Genomic DNA, 16,906 nt, shown 5'->3' on the forward strand with positions numbered 1-16,906 from the left:
TCCAATTTTCCCTCTGAAGCAGCTTTGACACAGATCAATGCATCTCAGTGTCGTTTTTTATGGAGCTGCAGCATCAGAATCTGACAGCTGGAAATCTTAATTGGTCCAGTGACAGAAAATATAATGACTGCTCACAGCGACTTATTTTATCTGACCTTGTGTTTAATTCAAAGGTAAATTTTAATCTCACTATTGGAAATGGGAAAGTTGTGGGGCGATAAGTGGGGCAGATGGACCAGAGAAAGGCCCTTCATTTGGCAAGAAATTACTACTGGTTGTAGGGCTCTTATTAAATTAGTGCTTAAGTGCTGGCTTTGAATGATGGACACCAAGGGTCCCAGTGCCTATTTGAACTGCCACACTTTCTGCTGTGGCTGTCATTACAAATGGCAGCGGGCACAGAATGTAGCATGGGATGATGGAGACAAGTGAGTGGCTGGAGGCATTATCACAAAGGCCACCAGACAGCTGTCATACAGACTGGCATTTGATCATTATTGCCTTGGTCCAGAGCCCAGTGGCACTGTCCTAGAGACAAAAGGTTTTCTATAACACCCTCCAAGTTAACCCCATCTTCCTAGTCCTATTAAGAAAACTATTACTAAAATAAGAACATTAGGTTTGCTCATCTGAACCCAGTTGTTAATCCAAGATTTCAGAGGTCCTATTAAGTCTTTAATGTATTTAGTTAATTTGGGACAATGATACACCATGAGTAGAGGGTGGTATGACAAGCTGATCAACACTACGATTAGATTTACAAGTTAACTGTGAGTGTCACTTGCTGGATTTGTCTAATTAACTGGGTATCTGTGAACTAAATGCTAGAGCATGTGTTTAAATGCTTGGATGACTTCATGATGATTAGAAAGACGATAATAACAATGACAATAGGGTAATTGTGCCAAATTAAATGCTGTATTCTACACAACATTATTAGTGTGTACTTAGTACCCAAAAAAGTTACCAATAATCGTGTGAACAAATGATATTTAAAAGTGCTGGCATTTCCTCTTGAACAGGTACTGTGAAAAAAAAGTCAACGTTTTGAATTTTGATTCCTACATTCTCAAACTGTCACTTCAAATTGAGTAAAAGTTTCAAAGTAAATCGGATAGTTATCCATGGTGGAATACTAAACATTCTGTATAAAACAAATAGTCATCATTTACAAAGTAAATGGTTTAAGGAATATTTCATTAGTGAAGTAATTACAGTAGAGTATGTTGTTATTAATATATTGAACCCTGAACAGTGAAACTCCTAGAGTTAAGTCAGAGAGTGGCATGACCAGGAAGTGGCATTTATGGGAATGAGGAGGTAATGCACACTGAATAGAATGCTTGGTCCTGAAAGGAAGAAAATGTTTTCAAGGGTGATGCATATAACTAATAAATATGTATTATGCATCTCGCTATTGCTAAGTGACTTGATGATATGTTCATCACAGAACTATTAAACACTTGAGATGCTAGGTGTGTTGATTAGCTTTGTTGAATTGCATTATATTAACAATTAGTACATCTCGAGATGGAGAAGTGGCTCAAGACCTAAGAGCTGTGCCTGCACCAGCATGAAGGCCTGAGTTGTGACCCTAGCCCTCCTTGTAACCTATAAATAGATACATGTGGAATATTCAGCACAGAGAGCCCCTGTAACACAATGTGGTCGAAATTATTAAAAGGAGGCATGAGAATCATTTCTCTCAATGCTCAAAGCATTTCAACACGTTCTTCCTGCTTTCAAATCCACAACCTCAAAAATTTTTTGATAAGGTTTGTCATGTGGAAGTTCAGGCCCTAAACACTTGATTTCAACATTAATGCTTTTAAAGGAAGGAGTCTGTTCAGACCACTCTGGAAAATGACTAATGTTGGGCCCTTGGAATTGGTATATCTAGTAGTGGTGGCAATTCTTAAGGGTGCAGAGTGTTCTAAGGCAAAATAAATAAATAAATAAATAAATAAATAAATAAATAAATAAATAAATAAATAAATAAATAAATGAGGCTCGATTCTACCCAGTCTCTTGATTCTTCACACACACACACACACACACACACACACACACACACACACCACCCATCACATTTTTATGCAGCAGTTTCATTTTCTCTTGGGTTTTATATAATCCGAGTCCTCTCCTTGTAGCTGTTGTTATGGTATTTGGACAAACTTGACACCAAAATCATGGCCAAAGGAAGCTAGAGAAAGGCTACTATGGAGTTGTTTGACAAAGTTGGCTGTCAGAAGAGTGTCTTACCCTCCAGAGATGGGCTAGCAGCAGCTTGAAGGAACTGGTGACATAGTTCTCTAACTCTGAAAGTCTCTGATGCATTTCTATGGCCAGTCTGTTTCCTTGAGATATTCTGATTATTTTTTTTTTACTGTGGCTAATTCACTGAATTCTTTAAGTCAAAAGTGTTTTATTCATTGAATTTGGTGGATAACTCCAGGATCTAGATTGTGTTTACTGTTTATTGATTCACATCATTCTGTTGTTTTCTAGACTTCCTAAACAGTTAAGTAATCAAATTCATTTCATTGATTTACTCATCTTACTCAGACAGGAGAATCACTAGAAACTGACCAACATTCTGGCCTTAATGGCTCACTTTTCAGTCCACCAAGAAACTTACCTAACATAATAAATCCTAGTCAGGGTCCTTTACTCTTCAACCCTCTAAGGCACTCGCTTTCAAAAGGGAAGGATAGTAGCTAGAACATTGATAAAGTCAAACACTGCTCTAGAGGCACTGTGTTTCTTTCTCTAGGTTCCATAGGTCCAGCCTTTTCTTCTTCATGAGAAGTTCAGGCCACTTATCAGAGCTGATCAATACACTTTTCTTCTTCTTCTTAGCCACATATTCTCCTGTCCATCAAGATTTGTTTGCAGTAGCAGATGAAATAGACCTTACATTGTGTAGGAAGTTTTTCAGCATCTGCCTTTGTTCTTACATCAGGAAAAAAAATCAAAGGATGAGAAGTCATCAAGTGAGTCTGTGGATGGATTGCATTAAAGGTGGATGGCACTGTTGCTCCACATGAAGGACGCCAGGGTATAGCTAAATATCTCAGTCATCTTTCAGAATGTAACATAGTAGCCTTTTGACATGTTTGACTTGCAGTACACCTATAAGCTATTTCATTCCCTCAGACCCTTCCTATTTCTAGAAATGGATATCATATAATCATTTTAGTTAGAGATCTTTTACAGCCAATGCTTCCCTTCTCAGAAAAGATTTTCAAAACAATGAATAAATGGACAAGTTCATCAGAACATCTGGAGGTTTCAGAAAAGTATTCATTTTTGCTTCAGGTTTCAATTTTGCTAAAGAGCAGACATTTCCTGAGTTAAGATCATTTCTTTCTGAGTGATCCCTAGAGTAATAAAACTTAACTGGAAGTAACTGAAGGTAAGTTAACTGGGAAAATGGAAGAGGAAAATGGGAGAGGAAAGTAGTGTCATTGTATTTTAATGAAATATATAAAAATATGAAGAAACAGTCAAACAAAAGGAAACTTTCAGTCAAGATTACATTGGTTAAAAAAACGAAGTTTTCCATCTGTTTTGCTCATATTTCTTGGTGTTCTGGGCGATTTGAGTCCCACATCTAAGGGGGAGCTAGGCTTGTTCTAACTACCCAAACTCACTTTGTACTTTCTGTATAGTCCTACTTCACTTTAAATTCCTCATCTTTTTGCCTTCGGGTTTCTGGAGCGCTAGGATTACAAGTCGTTAGACAATCTTTTTTATTTTTAACAGTTCATTTGAAAATGGACATCTACTCATTTGCAATGTATACAGAAGCCATATCAGAACATTGTGTAATTCATTTAAAGCCAGGTGGACACAGTATATTTGCAAAGTCAGACTCACCGATTCCCTACATTCAGCTAGTACTGAGAGCCTGTCATGTAGTCTTTGTGAGAAGAGCATAGTACTGCCCAGAAAGAAATCCCACCCACACTCCCTGCTCCTGGACTTGTACTCTAGTTCTACACACAAGTAGTGCTCATTTTATAAACTGTATAGCCCAAGGAAAATCCTTTAGTCTCATATATCGTAGTTTCAGTGAGAAAGCCATCTAGTTGCATTAGGTTGTTTAAGGAATAACCACACAGTTTATGTCAGTAAGTCATTGGAGGATGGCCAGTGACATAATAGTAAGTGGATACTTAGTGACTTTTGCTGTCTTTGTCCCCAGCTGCTCCTACTACCTTGATTTCCACTCTGTCATTTTCCCACCTCCAGTTGAAGGAAGGCAAAGAGAATGTTCTCTGGCATCATTTCCGGTAACTGTCTTTTCCAAACATTTCTACCTCTTCCTCTACCACATTTGTAGCTTAACCTCTGTGTGGAATATTAGCATCCTGCCATCTTCCCCGACCCCCAACTTCATCTTTATTCTCTACTCCTTCCTAAATTTCAGGGTACATTAGATTTTCCTTAGACTCTTAGAAATAGCTTTGCTTTATGAATTAAGTGCAAACATAAATATGTGGCCTTTTGTTTAATATACTGTCAGTGTATTGTCTTATAAATACATTTTTCCACCATCATTCAATATTTTTAGTACCTTTTGCATTTTACTTAATCTTGTTCAGGTAAACTTAAAGAAGTAAAATAAATCTTAGTTATAAGCACACATTTTTCATTCATATTTCTTTCTTTTTTAATTGAAAACATTGTTTTTATATAATATATCCTGACTACAGTTTTCCCTCTCTCTATTCCTCTCTATCCAATGCTTTTTGATGTGTGATTAAAACTATATAAAAGAGTAATATGCACTTTCATAGAGGTAAGGTTACAACTTTCTTCTACTTACACATGCAGCTATATTTCACTTCTATGAGAACAATGCAAATACTACCCAAGTCTGAGAGATATTTTAATTTTACTCCTAGATGTGCCTGTATTCTGTCAGCAACCTCTATTTTGACTTATTGACTGCCAAGGAAGAACTGAAAAGAAGAAAAATAGATTTCCCTATCTTCCTTCCTTGAGTAACTGGTTGGCATAGAGAAGTAATATGAGAACATGAGAAAGACATAATAGCTTCTTGACTATTATAAAGATATAATAGTTTCTTGACTGTTCATGTGCACTTAAGTCCTGTTATTGTCTTTCTACAATCACAAGTCTGGATAGAACAGAATGTTTTGTCTCATGATCTTGTCCATTGCCAGGTCACCTATTTTCCAGATTATTGTTGTTATACATCATGGACATTTTTAAGTCTCATTGAATAGTGGCATTCTGTATGACCCTTGATATCTATGCTATATACAGTTACAACCACAATGCATGGTGGAGTATGTCACATAATTTCTTCTGATCACATATATGTTGTGTTGCACAATTGAATACCCCACAGAAAATACACCATCTCACAGAGAAAGTTATGAAGAACATCAAAAGCTTAGGGTGAAGAACAACCAAGCCTCAGACTTTCACAACCCAAGGAATTTATGTGATTGCAGAATCCTTTCACCACAGAAACTCACCCCACCTGTTAAAATATTTTTTTCCAACACAGGCCATATAACTTCTAAAATTCTGTTTTTAGAAAAGTACACGCTTTCTTAAAGACTTGACGTTCTTGTCATATAGATTTTTCACTTGCTTAGTTAGAGTCGCCCCAAGGTATATTATATTATTTGTGACTATTGTGAAGGATATCTTTTCCCTAATGTCTTTCTTAGCTTGTTTATCCTTTGAGTAGAGGAAGGCTACTGATTTGTTTGAGTTAATTTTATATCCAGCCACTTTGCTGAAGTTGTTTATCAGATGTAGGAGTTCTGTGGTGAAATTTTTGGGGGCACTTAAGTATACTATCATATCATCTGCAAATAGTGATATTTTGAGTTTATCTTTTCCAATTATTATACCTTTCACCTCCTTTTGTTGTCTTATTGCTCTGGCTAGGATTTCAAGTACTATGTTGAATAGGTATAAAGAGAGTGGGCAGCCTTGTCTAGTCCCTGATTTTAGTGGGATTGCTTCAAAATTTTCCCCATTTAGTTTGATGTTGGCTTCTGGTTTGCTGTATGTTGCTTTTACTATGTGTAGGAATGGGCCTTGAGTTCCATATCTTTCCAAGATTTTTATCATGAAAGGGTGGTGAGTTTAATCAAATGTTCTCTCAGCATCTAAAAAAGATGATCATGTGATTTTGTTTTTGAGTTTGTTTATACAGTGGATTGCTTTGCTGGATTTCAGTATATTGAACCATTCTTGCATCACTGGGATAAAGGCTACTTGATCATGATGGATGACCACTTTGATGTGTACTTGGATTCGGTCTGTGAGAATTTTTTGAGTATTTTCACATCGATATGTATGAGGGAAATTGGTCTGAAGTTCTCTTTCTTTGTGGACTTTTTGTGTGGTTTAGGTATAAGCATAATTGTGGCTTCATAGAATGAGTTGGGTAGTGTTCCTTCTGTTTGTATTTTGTGGAACAGTTCGAAGAGCATTGGTATTAAGTCTTCTTTGAAGGAATCGAAGAAGATCTCAGATGATGAAGAGATCTCCCATGCTTATGGATTGGCAGGATTAATATAGTAAAAATATCCACCTCAAAAAGCAATCTACAGATTCAATGCAATCCCCATCAAAAGCCCAACTCAATTCTTTATAGATATGAAAGATCAGTTTCCAAATTCATTTGGAATAACAAAAAAACCCAGCATAGTGAAAACTATCCTCAAAAATAAAAGAACTTCTGGGGGAAACACTATCCCTGACCTCAAGCTGTAATACAGAGTAGTAGTGATAAAAACTGTATGGTATTGATAAAGAGACAGGCAGGTAGCTCAACAGAATAGAAGACTCAGAAATTAACCCATATACCTTGGTCCCTTGATCTTTGACAAAGGAACTAAAACCACCCAGTGGACAAAAGATAGCATTTTCAACAAATGGTGCTGGTTCAACTGGAGAAGAATACAAATCGATCTGCTCTTATTACCTTGTACAAAGCTCAAGTCCAAGTGCATCAAGGACCTCCACATAAAACCAGATACACTGAAACTAATAGAAAAGAAAGTGAGGAAGAGCCTTGAATACATGGGCACAGGGGTATATTTCCTGAACAGAATACCAGTGTCTTATGCTCTAAGATCAAGAAGCAACAAATGGTACCTCATAAAACTGCAAAGCTTTTATAATTCTAAGAACACTTTCACTAGGACAAAATGGCAACCAACAGATTGGGGAAAGATATTTATCAATCCTACAGCCAATTACACAGTGGAGTACTACTCAGCTATTTAAAAAAATGACTACATAGAATTCTTAGGCAAATGGATGGAACTAGAAAATATCATCCTGAGTGACGTAACCCAATCATAAAAAAACACACATGGTATGCACTCATTCAGAAGTGGATATTATCCCAAAAGCTTGGAATACCCAAGATACAATTTACAGCTTACATGAATTTCAAGAAGACAGAAGACCAAAGTTTGGATGCTTTAGTCATTCTTAGAAGGCGGAACAAAATACTCATAGGATTAAACACAGAGACAAAATAGGGAGCAGAGACTGAAGGAAAGGCCAATCCGAGACTGCCCTACCTGGAGATCCATCCCACATACAGACTCCAAACCCACACACTGTTGCAGTTTCCAAGAAGGGTTTACTGACAAGCACCTGATGTAGCTGTCACCTGAGATGCTCTACCAGAACCTGACAAATACAGAGGTAGATCCTTGCAGCCAAGCATTAGAATGAGAATGGGGTCCCCAATAGAGGCATTTCAGAAAAGACTGAGGTAGCTGAGGGCTTTTGAAACCCCATAGGAAGAACAACCATATCCACCAGCCAGACATCCCAGAGTTTCCATGGCTCCAGCTGCATACGTAGCAGAGGGTGGCCTTGTTGAGCATCAGTGGGAGGAGAGGCCCTTGGTCTTGTGAAGAGTGGATGCTCCAGTATAGGGGAAATCCCCTCTCCCCCAGGGCAGGAAGGAAGGAGTGGATATGTGGGTTATGGAGCATCCTCATAGAAGCTGGATGAGGAGGGAAGGGTTAGGGGTTTGCCTGAGGGGGAAAGGGAAAGGAGATAACATTTGAAATGTTAATGGTCACTTGATTTTTGACAAAGGAGCCAAAACCATCCAATGGAAAAAAGATAGCATTTTCAGCAAATGGTGCTGGTTCAACTGGAGGGCAACATGTAGAAGAATGCAGATCGATCCATGCTTATCACCCTGTACAAAGCTTAAGTCCAAGTGGATCAAGGACCTCCACATCAAACCAGACACACTCAAACTAATAGAAGAAAAACTAGGGAAGCATCTGGAACACATGGGCACTGGAAAAAATTTCCTGAACAACACACCAATGGCTTATGCTCTAAGATCAAGAATCGACAAATGGGATCTCATAAAACTGCAAAGCTTCTGTAAGGCAAAGGACACTGTGGTTAGGACAAAACGGCAACCAACAGATTGGGAAAAGATCTTTACCAATCCTAAAACAGATAGAGGCCTTATATCCAAAATATACAAAGAACTCAAGAAGTTAGACCGCAGGGAAACAAATAACCATATTAAAAAATGGGGTTCAGAGCTAAACAAAGAATTCACAGCTGAGGAATGCCGAATGGCTGAGAAACACCTAAAGAAATGTTCAACATCTTTAGTCATAAGGGAAATGCAAATCAAAACAACCCTGAGATTTCACCTCATACCAGTGAGAATGGCTAAGATCAAAAACTCAGGGGACAGCAGATGCTGGCGAGGATGTGGAGAAAGAGGAACACTCCTCCATTGTTGTTGGGATTGCAGACTGGTAAAACCATTCTGGAAATCAGTCTGGAGGTTCCTCAGAAAATTGGACATTGAACTGCCTGAGGATCCAGCTATACCTCTTTTGGGCATATACCCAAAAGATTCCTCAACATACAAAAGAGACACGTGCTCCACTATGTTCATCGCAGCCTTATTTATAATAGCCAGAAAATGGAAAGAACCCAGATGCCCTTCAACAGAGGAATGGATACAGAAAATGTGGTATATCTACACAATGGAATATTACTCAGCTATCAAAAAAAAACGAGTTTATGAAATTCGTAGGCAAATGGTTGGAACTGGAAAATATCATCCTGAGTGAGCTAACCCAATCACAGAAAGACATACATGGTATGCACTCATTGATAAGTGGCTATTAGCCCAAATGCTTGAATTACCCTAGATCCCTAGAACAAACGAAACTCAAGACGGATGATCAAAATGTGAATGCTTCACTCCTTCTTGAAATGAGGAAAAAGAATACCCTTGGCAGGGAAGGGAGAGGCAAAGATTAAAACAGAGACTGAAGGAACACCCATTCAGAGCCTGCCCCACATATGACCCATACATATACAGCCACCCAATTAGACAAGATGGATGAAGCAAAGAAGTGCAGGCTGACAGGAGCCGGATGTAGATCGCTCCTGAGAGACACAGCCAGAATACAGCAAATACAGAGGCGAATGCCAGCAGCAAAACACTGAACTGAGAATAGGTCCCCCGTTGAAGGAATCAGAGAAAGAAGTGGAAGAGCTTGAAGGGGCTCGAGACCCCAAAAGTACAACAATGTCAAGCAGCCAGAGCTTCCAGGGACTAAGCCACTACCTAAAGACTATACATGGACTGACCCTGGACTCTGACCTCATAGGTAGCAATGAATATCCTAGTAAGAGCACCAGTGGAAGGGGAAGCCCTGGGTCCTGCTAAGACTGAACCCCCAGTGAACTAGTCTATGGGGGGAGGGCGGCAATGGGGGGAGGGTTGGGAGGGGAACACCCATAAGGAAAGGGAGGGGGGAGGGGGATGTTTGCCCGGAAACCGGGAAAGGGAATAACACTTGAAATGTATATAAGAAATACTCAAGTTAATAAAAAAAAAAGAAAAGAAAAAAAATTCAAAAAAAAGAAATGTAAATAAAGAAAATATCGAATAAAAGAAAAGGAAAGTACACTTTCTGTTAATTCCCCTTCAATATATGTGTTTTTCATATAAATAAATATAATTCATTAGTGCATGAAATTTTAATATTATATTGAACTTGGCTAGATTTGCAATATTCAAGTAGACACATCTCTGGATATACCTCATTGATTAGCCTACAGTTATGTCTGTGAGGGATTTTTTTTATCTAGTTTAAATGATATATGAAGTAGGCGGCACTTTCCAGTGTGTTTGGATTGGGTATTAAGTATAAGCAGTAAGGAAGTGGAATGTACTACCCTTCACTCTGACTCATCATATAAGTTACAATTTGATCAAGGCAGGAAAAGCTACTGCCACACTGAATGGCTTCCCATGGTGGATAGGAACCACAAACTGTTGACCACAATAACCTCTATTAATTTCTTTGGTTGAGAATTTTTGTTAAATTTAAACATATAATAAATAATACAATGTATTCAAAGTATGAAATTTTCATGACCAAAAAATTAAGGGATTCCTTTAACCTAATGTCAGGAGTTAAGGTCCATTTGTAGGAATTTTTCTACTTCCTGAGATTGCATTTTATCTGCTGATGACTGTTTCTAGTTCATGAAAACTTTGTTAAAAATGAATAAATGAATGTGACACTCATTTTTCCTCAACCATCTACTCTCTTCTTGCCTTTCCATCAACATTCAAGTTATGTTCATGGAGAAGAAATTTGCCACTTGATTAATAATAGATTTTTTTTTGATCCATTATTATCCTCAATAAGGGAAATACATTTCTCTATTTACAAATCTTATTCTGCTAGTCACACAAAAAGATAACATGTCATTAAATTATTTCAAAACTATTGACCAATTATTGCTATTTTCTTTTTTCTATAAATGTTAATTCATTTTAGTAATATATCATTGCTGATAAGCCAACCAATACTATATCTGGTGACCTACAATGACTTTTATTTATTTGTAATGAGTCCAAATTTAAAATGACTCATAATTATCCCTGTAAACAATTAAAAACTGATACTCTTCCTGTACTACTATGACCTAAAATAGAGGAACTAATGAAATTGCTATGATCTTCATAACTAAATACAGGATGAAAAATATTGTGTAATTCAACATTCTTTTTCAAAAATGCTATTCATTTAAATATTAATTTCCTAGTCCAGTGTTACCATGAATGATTTCTTTTTTTTCCTTTTTTTAACAGTCTATATTTTATACTCTTCCCAGTCCACCCTCTGACTGTTCCATATCCCACACTCCCAACCTCCCTTCCCCTGTATGCACAAGATTGTCCCTCCCACAACCACCATATCACCAGATCTCCCCACTTCCTGGGCCTTCCAGTCTCCTGAGGGTTAGGTGCACCTTCTCTGACTGAATCCACACCCGAGAGCCCTCTGCGGCATGTATTGGGGACCTCATATGAGCTGGTTTATGCTGCCTGGTTGGTGGCTCAGTATTTGATAATTCCCAGGGTCTAGGTTAGTTGAGACTGTTGGTTTTCTTATAGAGTCACCCTCCTCCTCAGCTTTTTCCAGCTTTTCCCTCATCCAACCACAGGGGTCACCAGCTTATCTAATATTTGGGTGTAAATATCTGCAACTGACTCTTTCAGCTGCTTGTTGGGTAGTTCAGAGGGCAGTCATGATAGAGCCCCTCTTTGTAGGTACTCAATAGCTTCAGTAATAGTGTCAAGCCTTGGGGCCTCCCTTTGACCTGGATCCTAATTTGTGCCTCTCCTTTTCCTCAGGCTCTTCTCCAATTTTGTCCCTGAAGTTCTTTCAGACAAGAAAAATTCTGGCTCAGAGTTTTTGACTGTGGCATGGCAACCCAATCCCTCCACTTGATGACCTGTTTCACTATTGGTGGTAGGCTCCACAAGTTCCTTCTCCCCTCTATAGGGCATTTCATCTAAGGTCCCTCCGTTTAGTCCTCAGAGTCTCTTACCTTCCAGGTCTCGGATACATTCTAGAGGGTCCCCCCACCTCCTACCTCCAGAGGTTGCCTGTTTCCATTCTTTCTGCTGTCCTCAGGGCTTCAGTCATGTTTCCCCCACCTAATACCTGGTCAATACCCTCTTCCCTTCCCTGTCCCTTTTCCCATCCAGGTCCTTTCCTCTCTCCACTGGAGTCATTTCTTAATAACATGATTTAAAGAAAACAAACAAACAAACAACCATATATATATAGTTACCTTTTGTTCATAACGTACAGATATGTATCATGTGTAAATATTTTTAATCTAACTTTTTTATCAACTAAAATGAAAAGACAAGTTTAGAGATCTCACCACAGATACTAAACATAACAGAAATATTAGAAATGTGTTTATTTTTACAAGTATAGTTGTTATTTAAATAGAAACTAATGGTTTTGGGGTTAAGATTAAATTTTGAACATTTTTTCTACCATTGGCGTGGCTGATTAATTTCTAAGTGTATTTTTTATATTCATTAAGAGCAAAGAATGAAATAAAACTATCATTCCTTTCTTTAAGAAGCCAATCAATAAAGTTAGTATCAAGAGATAATTAGATTTCCATCCATTGACCTTTTTCTTTGCCTTCAACCCGGCACTGAGTTGTAAATATACCTTTCATATATCTGTTAGAGATTGTTTACATGTTACAATGGACACAAAAATTAAATGTTACACAGATGTTTAAGGATGTTATGTTCTCATTAATTATACACTTGTAGTAAAGGCTTGCTTAAAGACACAATTTTTGGAAGATAGAGTAGCTGTGGTAAAACCCCAGGTCAGGCACATAATACAGTTGCACACTGTTCAGTGTAAATAGTGTATTCAAGGTCCCACTCTTCTTCTCTTTCAGTAGCAGAGCCTGTATAAAAACCACTTCTTTACCACACAGCACAGTATGCACACTGCTATGCCATGCTGTTTTCTTTATTTCTAAAAGTCTTGAATGAAGAAATTAACCCCTTCTCTTCCAGCTGTGTGTCATGCTCTACACTCTTATATGGATACTTACTTGCAATTCTGCTAATCATACTATATTTCATTTGGCTGAAAGGCAAATAGTCTATTACTGTTTCTCTCTCTCTCTCTCTCTCTCTCTCACACACACACACACACACACACACACACACACACACACTACACTTTCTTTCCTTCTTTTTTCTTTTTAAACTGGTTCATTGTCTAGACAAATTTTGTGTAAGTACGTGTTGGACCTAGTTGAGTTGGAGTCAAGATTAAATATGAGTACAAGGGCTAATTGGAACTGTATGTCAAGAAACTGGAGTGTCATGCATAAAAAATTATAGCCAATGAAGCCATTTATCATGAATATAAAAATAAAAGGTGATATTTTTCTCTGGGGAATAGTTTCTATGATATATATATATATATATATATATATATATATATATATATATATATATAATCTTACCATTTAGTGTAACATAACATAGTAGTTGATATTATTGTATTAACCCAATGTCAGAGTAAAATTGTTTTAGGAAAGACAAAGCCATGCAAGAGCCAAAATTTGTAGGCTTATAACAGGATGCATAACAGATGTTCTTTACTACTAAAAATTATACATCAAAAAAGTTATATTCTTAGAAAAATCAAAGGAAAAAGGCATAAGATGAAGGGTAAGACAAGCTCCACAATTTGGAAGTAATTGGAGAAACAAAGACACAACTAATTGTTCTGTCAGAGTTACAATTGATAAATCATAGCATATAGGAATGGAAAAGTTTTGAGCCCATACAACTGAGTGGAGAGTCATGTTCACTAGGCGGTTGGCAGTCTTATGATCAATACAGTAATAGTTAATTATTTGTAATTTTCAGGATTCTGAATGTCATATCCTATTGTGTTTTCTACTCTTTAAAGGGAATGGTTATTATTTGCTAGAAGTGTTTCATGTGTATTATCATTGACATTTGTATTATTGTATTACAGGGATTATTCAACAAAAATGACATTTTTTCTACTTGTGCCCAGGGCCTCAGACACTCTCATGTGTGCTGCTTGTCTGGAGGCTCAGTCTACGAGAGTTCCCAGGGTTCCTAGTAAATTGAGACTGCAGGTCCTCCTATCAGGTCACCCTATCCTATAGGGTCTTCAATACTCCTAATTCGACCAAAGGGATCTCCAACTTTAGTCCAGTGGTTGAGTATATGTATCAATATCTGTCTCAGTCAGCTGCTGATAGGGCCTTTCAGAGAACAGCCACGTTAGGCTCCTCTTAAAGCACATCCCTGCATCAGTAACAGTGTCAGGCCTTGGTGCCCCGCCATGAGATGGGTCCAAGTTGGGCTGGTCACTGGGCCACCTTCATTCAATCTTTTCTCCATCATTGTCCCCACAGTTCTTTTAGACAGTAACAATTCTGGGTCAGAATTTCAACTATGGGTTGGTAACCCAGTCCCTACACTTGAGTTTCAATGTGCACTTTGAGCTTTACTAAAGTTTCTTTTACTGATGTGGGTAAACAGTATTTTGGGGAACAGAATTTTTAGAAATGTGACTTGCATTTGGTAAACAGATTTTTCAGAATTGAGACTTTCTCTTGGAACTTTCCTTTGATTAATATGAAGTGTCCTTCCTCATTTCCTTTGACAATCTTTGGTTGAAAGTAAATTTTATTCATTATTAGAATAACTACTGTAATTTGTTTCTTGGGATGATTTGCATGGAAAATGTTTTTCCAGTCCTTTAATCTGAGGTAGTGTTTCTCTTTGTCACTGAGTTGTTTCTTGTACGCAGCACTATGCTGGATTCTGTTTATGTATCCAGTCTATTAACCTGTACTTTTTATTAAGAATTGAGTCAATTGATGTTGAGATATATTTAATACCAATGACTGTTGGTTACTCTTACTTTTGTTGTGGGAGGTGGTATTATGTGTGTGCGATTCTCTTATTTTGGGTTTGTTGCAAAAACTTTAATTCTTGTGTTTTCTTGGGTCTAGTTACCATCCTTGTAACTTCAACTAACCTCGATAGGGCTGGATTAGTAGAAAGATATTGTGTTGATTTGGTATTGTCAAGGCATATATTGGTTTCTCCATCTATGGTGGTTGTGAATTTTGCTGGGTATAGTGTCCTGTGCTGGCATTTGTGTTCTCTGAGGATCTTGATGACATCTGTCCAAGATCTTCTAGCTTTTAGAGTCTCTGTCGAGAAGTCTGGTATAATTCTGATGGGTTTGCCTTTATATCTTACTTGGTCTAAATCTCTTATAGCTTAGTATTTTCTTTATTCTGTACATTCAGTGTTTTGATTATTACGTGACAAGAGGATTTTATTTTCCTGTCCAATCTATTTGTACAAGGCTCCTCGCACATCTATGTCCATTTCTCTATTTTAGTTAGGGAAGTTTTCGTCTACGATCTTATTGAAGATGTTTTCTGGATCTTTTAGCTGGGAAGCTTTACCCTCTTCTATTCCTAGCATTCTTATGTTTCCTCTTTTCATTATGTCCTGAATTTTCTCAATATTTTGGGTTAGGAACGTTTTACACTTTGTATGTTCTTTGACCAATATGACAATATCTTCTATGGTATGTTCTACTCCTGAGATTCTTTCTTCTGTCTCTTGTATTCCACTGGTGATGCTTGCATCTTTCCTAAGTTGTCCTTTTCTGGAGGTTGCCCTCATTTGTGTTTTCTTTATTGTTTCTATCTATATTTTTAGGTCTTGAACAAGTTTGTTCAATTCCTTCAACTGCATGATTATATTTTCCTATATTTCCTTAAGGATTTTATTTGTTTCCTCTTTAATGGCTTCTACCTGTTTGTCTGGGTTTTCCTGTATTTCTTTAAAGGCTCTATTTATATCCTCCTTAAAGGCCTCTATGATCTTCATGAGATGGGTTATTAGATCAGCATTTTGCATTTCAAGTGTGTTAGATATCCACAGTTTGCTGTGGTGGGAGAAGTGGGTTCTAATGGTGCAAAGTTGCATTGTCTTCTGTTGCTTATGTTTTTGTACTTGCCTTTCACAATCTTGTTACCTCTGGTGCTAACTGACCTATGTGTCTACCTGCCTAGGAGGCTGGTAGAGTTTTATGTTAGATCAGGCCTGCTAGAAGTCTGGTAGTGTGGTCTTTGGTTAAGGGTGGGTTGGGGAGTTCCTGTGAATCTAGTTAAAGCAGGCCTCCTTTTTCTCAGGTTGGTGCATACCTGTGTTCCTAGATAGGGCAAACCTCCTGGGAACCAGGCAAGCTTTGGTTTACAGGGCAGGATCTGCCCCAGTTGCTCATGGGGGTACAAACCAGAAAGGCTGTGACCCTGGTTAAGGCAGGACTTCAGTGTTTCTCGATATAACAGACCTCCTCTCTCCCTGTTTACTGGAGACATCCAAGGAGACTGGGAGGCTGTCTCCTGGTCGACTACATATATCCTGAGATAAGCAGTTTGTAGGATGTGTGAGGGTATCTGGCCCAGGTGAAGAAGCAGACTAGAAGGAAGATAAAGATGGGCAGGGGGAGGGAGGATAAGGCTCTGTGGATGTCACAGCTACAGTGGGTATTTGGGAAGGAGTCTCACTGATGTCCCTGGTCTATGTAGACCTCCTGGCAGACAGGCAGACTCTGGGATGTGTGAGGGTATAGTGTCCTTCTGATCTGGCCTGGGTAGAGAAGCAACATAAAAGTGATTTTCTATGATTAACAAAAAAATAACAAATTCCCTAAATTAAGAATCAAAATGGATATGCTACTGTAGAACAATAAGGGTTTTTGTTTGTTTGCCTGCTTTTTTTTTCATTTTGCCAATGAATAACCAAGTTAAATATCCTAAAACTCAGTAGTTTTTGCATATTTGTGATCTTGAAAAAATATACAACTCAGTAAATCTATTTTCTCACCTGTAAAATTAGAAAACGATTGTAATTAAATTCATAGTGGTGTTGAAAGCATTAAATGCAATATATAAAATATTTGGTATAATTCTAGTCCACAGGATAGCACCA

At 37.8% G+C, this 16,906-nt stretch overlaps 1 protein-coding gene across 21 annotated transcripts in view; it reads left to right on the top strand.

Annotated features, from left to right (window-relative positions):
- Lrrc4c (leucine rich repeat containing 4C) overlaps window positions 1-16,906 on the top strand; it is a 1,379,071-nt gene that overhangs the window by 1,070,581 nt on the left and 291,584 nt on the right. For 5 of the 21 annotated variants that reach the window (XM_063283697.1, XM_063283695.1, XM_039104917.2 and 2 more), the window contains one exon: window positions 11,711-11,828. The exons of the other annotated variants lie outside the window; for them this stretch is intronic. The gene's annotated coding sequence lies outside the window, so the exon portion shown is untranslated. The remainder of the gene's footprint in view (window positions 1-11,710; window positions 11,829-16,906) is intronic. 21 annotated transcript variants of the gene reach the window in all.

This window comes from Rattus norvegicus, chromosome 3 (assembly GCF_036323735.1).
Source record: "Rattus norvegicus strain BN/NHsdMcwi chromosome 3, GRCr8, whole genome shotgun sequence".
NCBI lineage: Eukaryota > Metazoa > Chordata > Mammalia > Rodentia > Muridae > Rattus > Rattus norvegicus.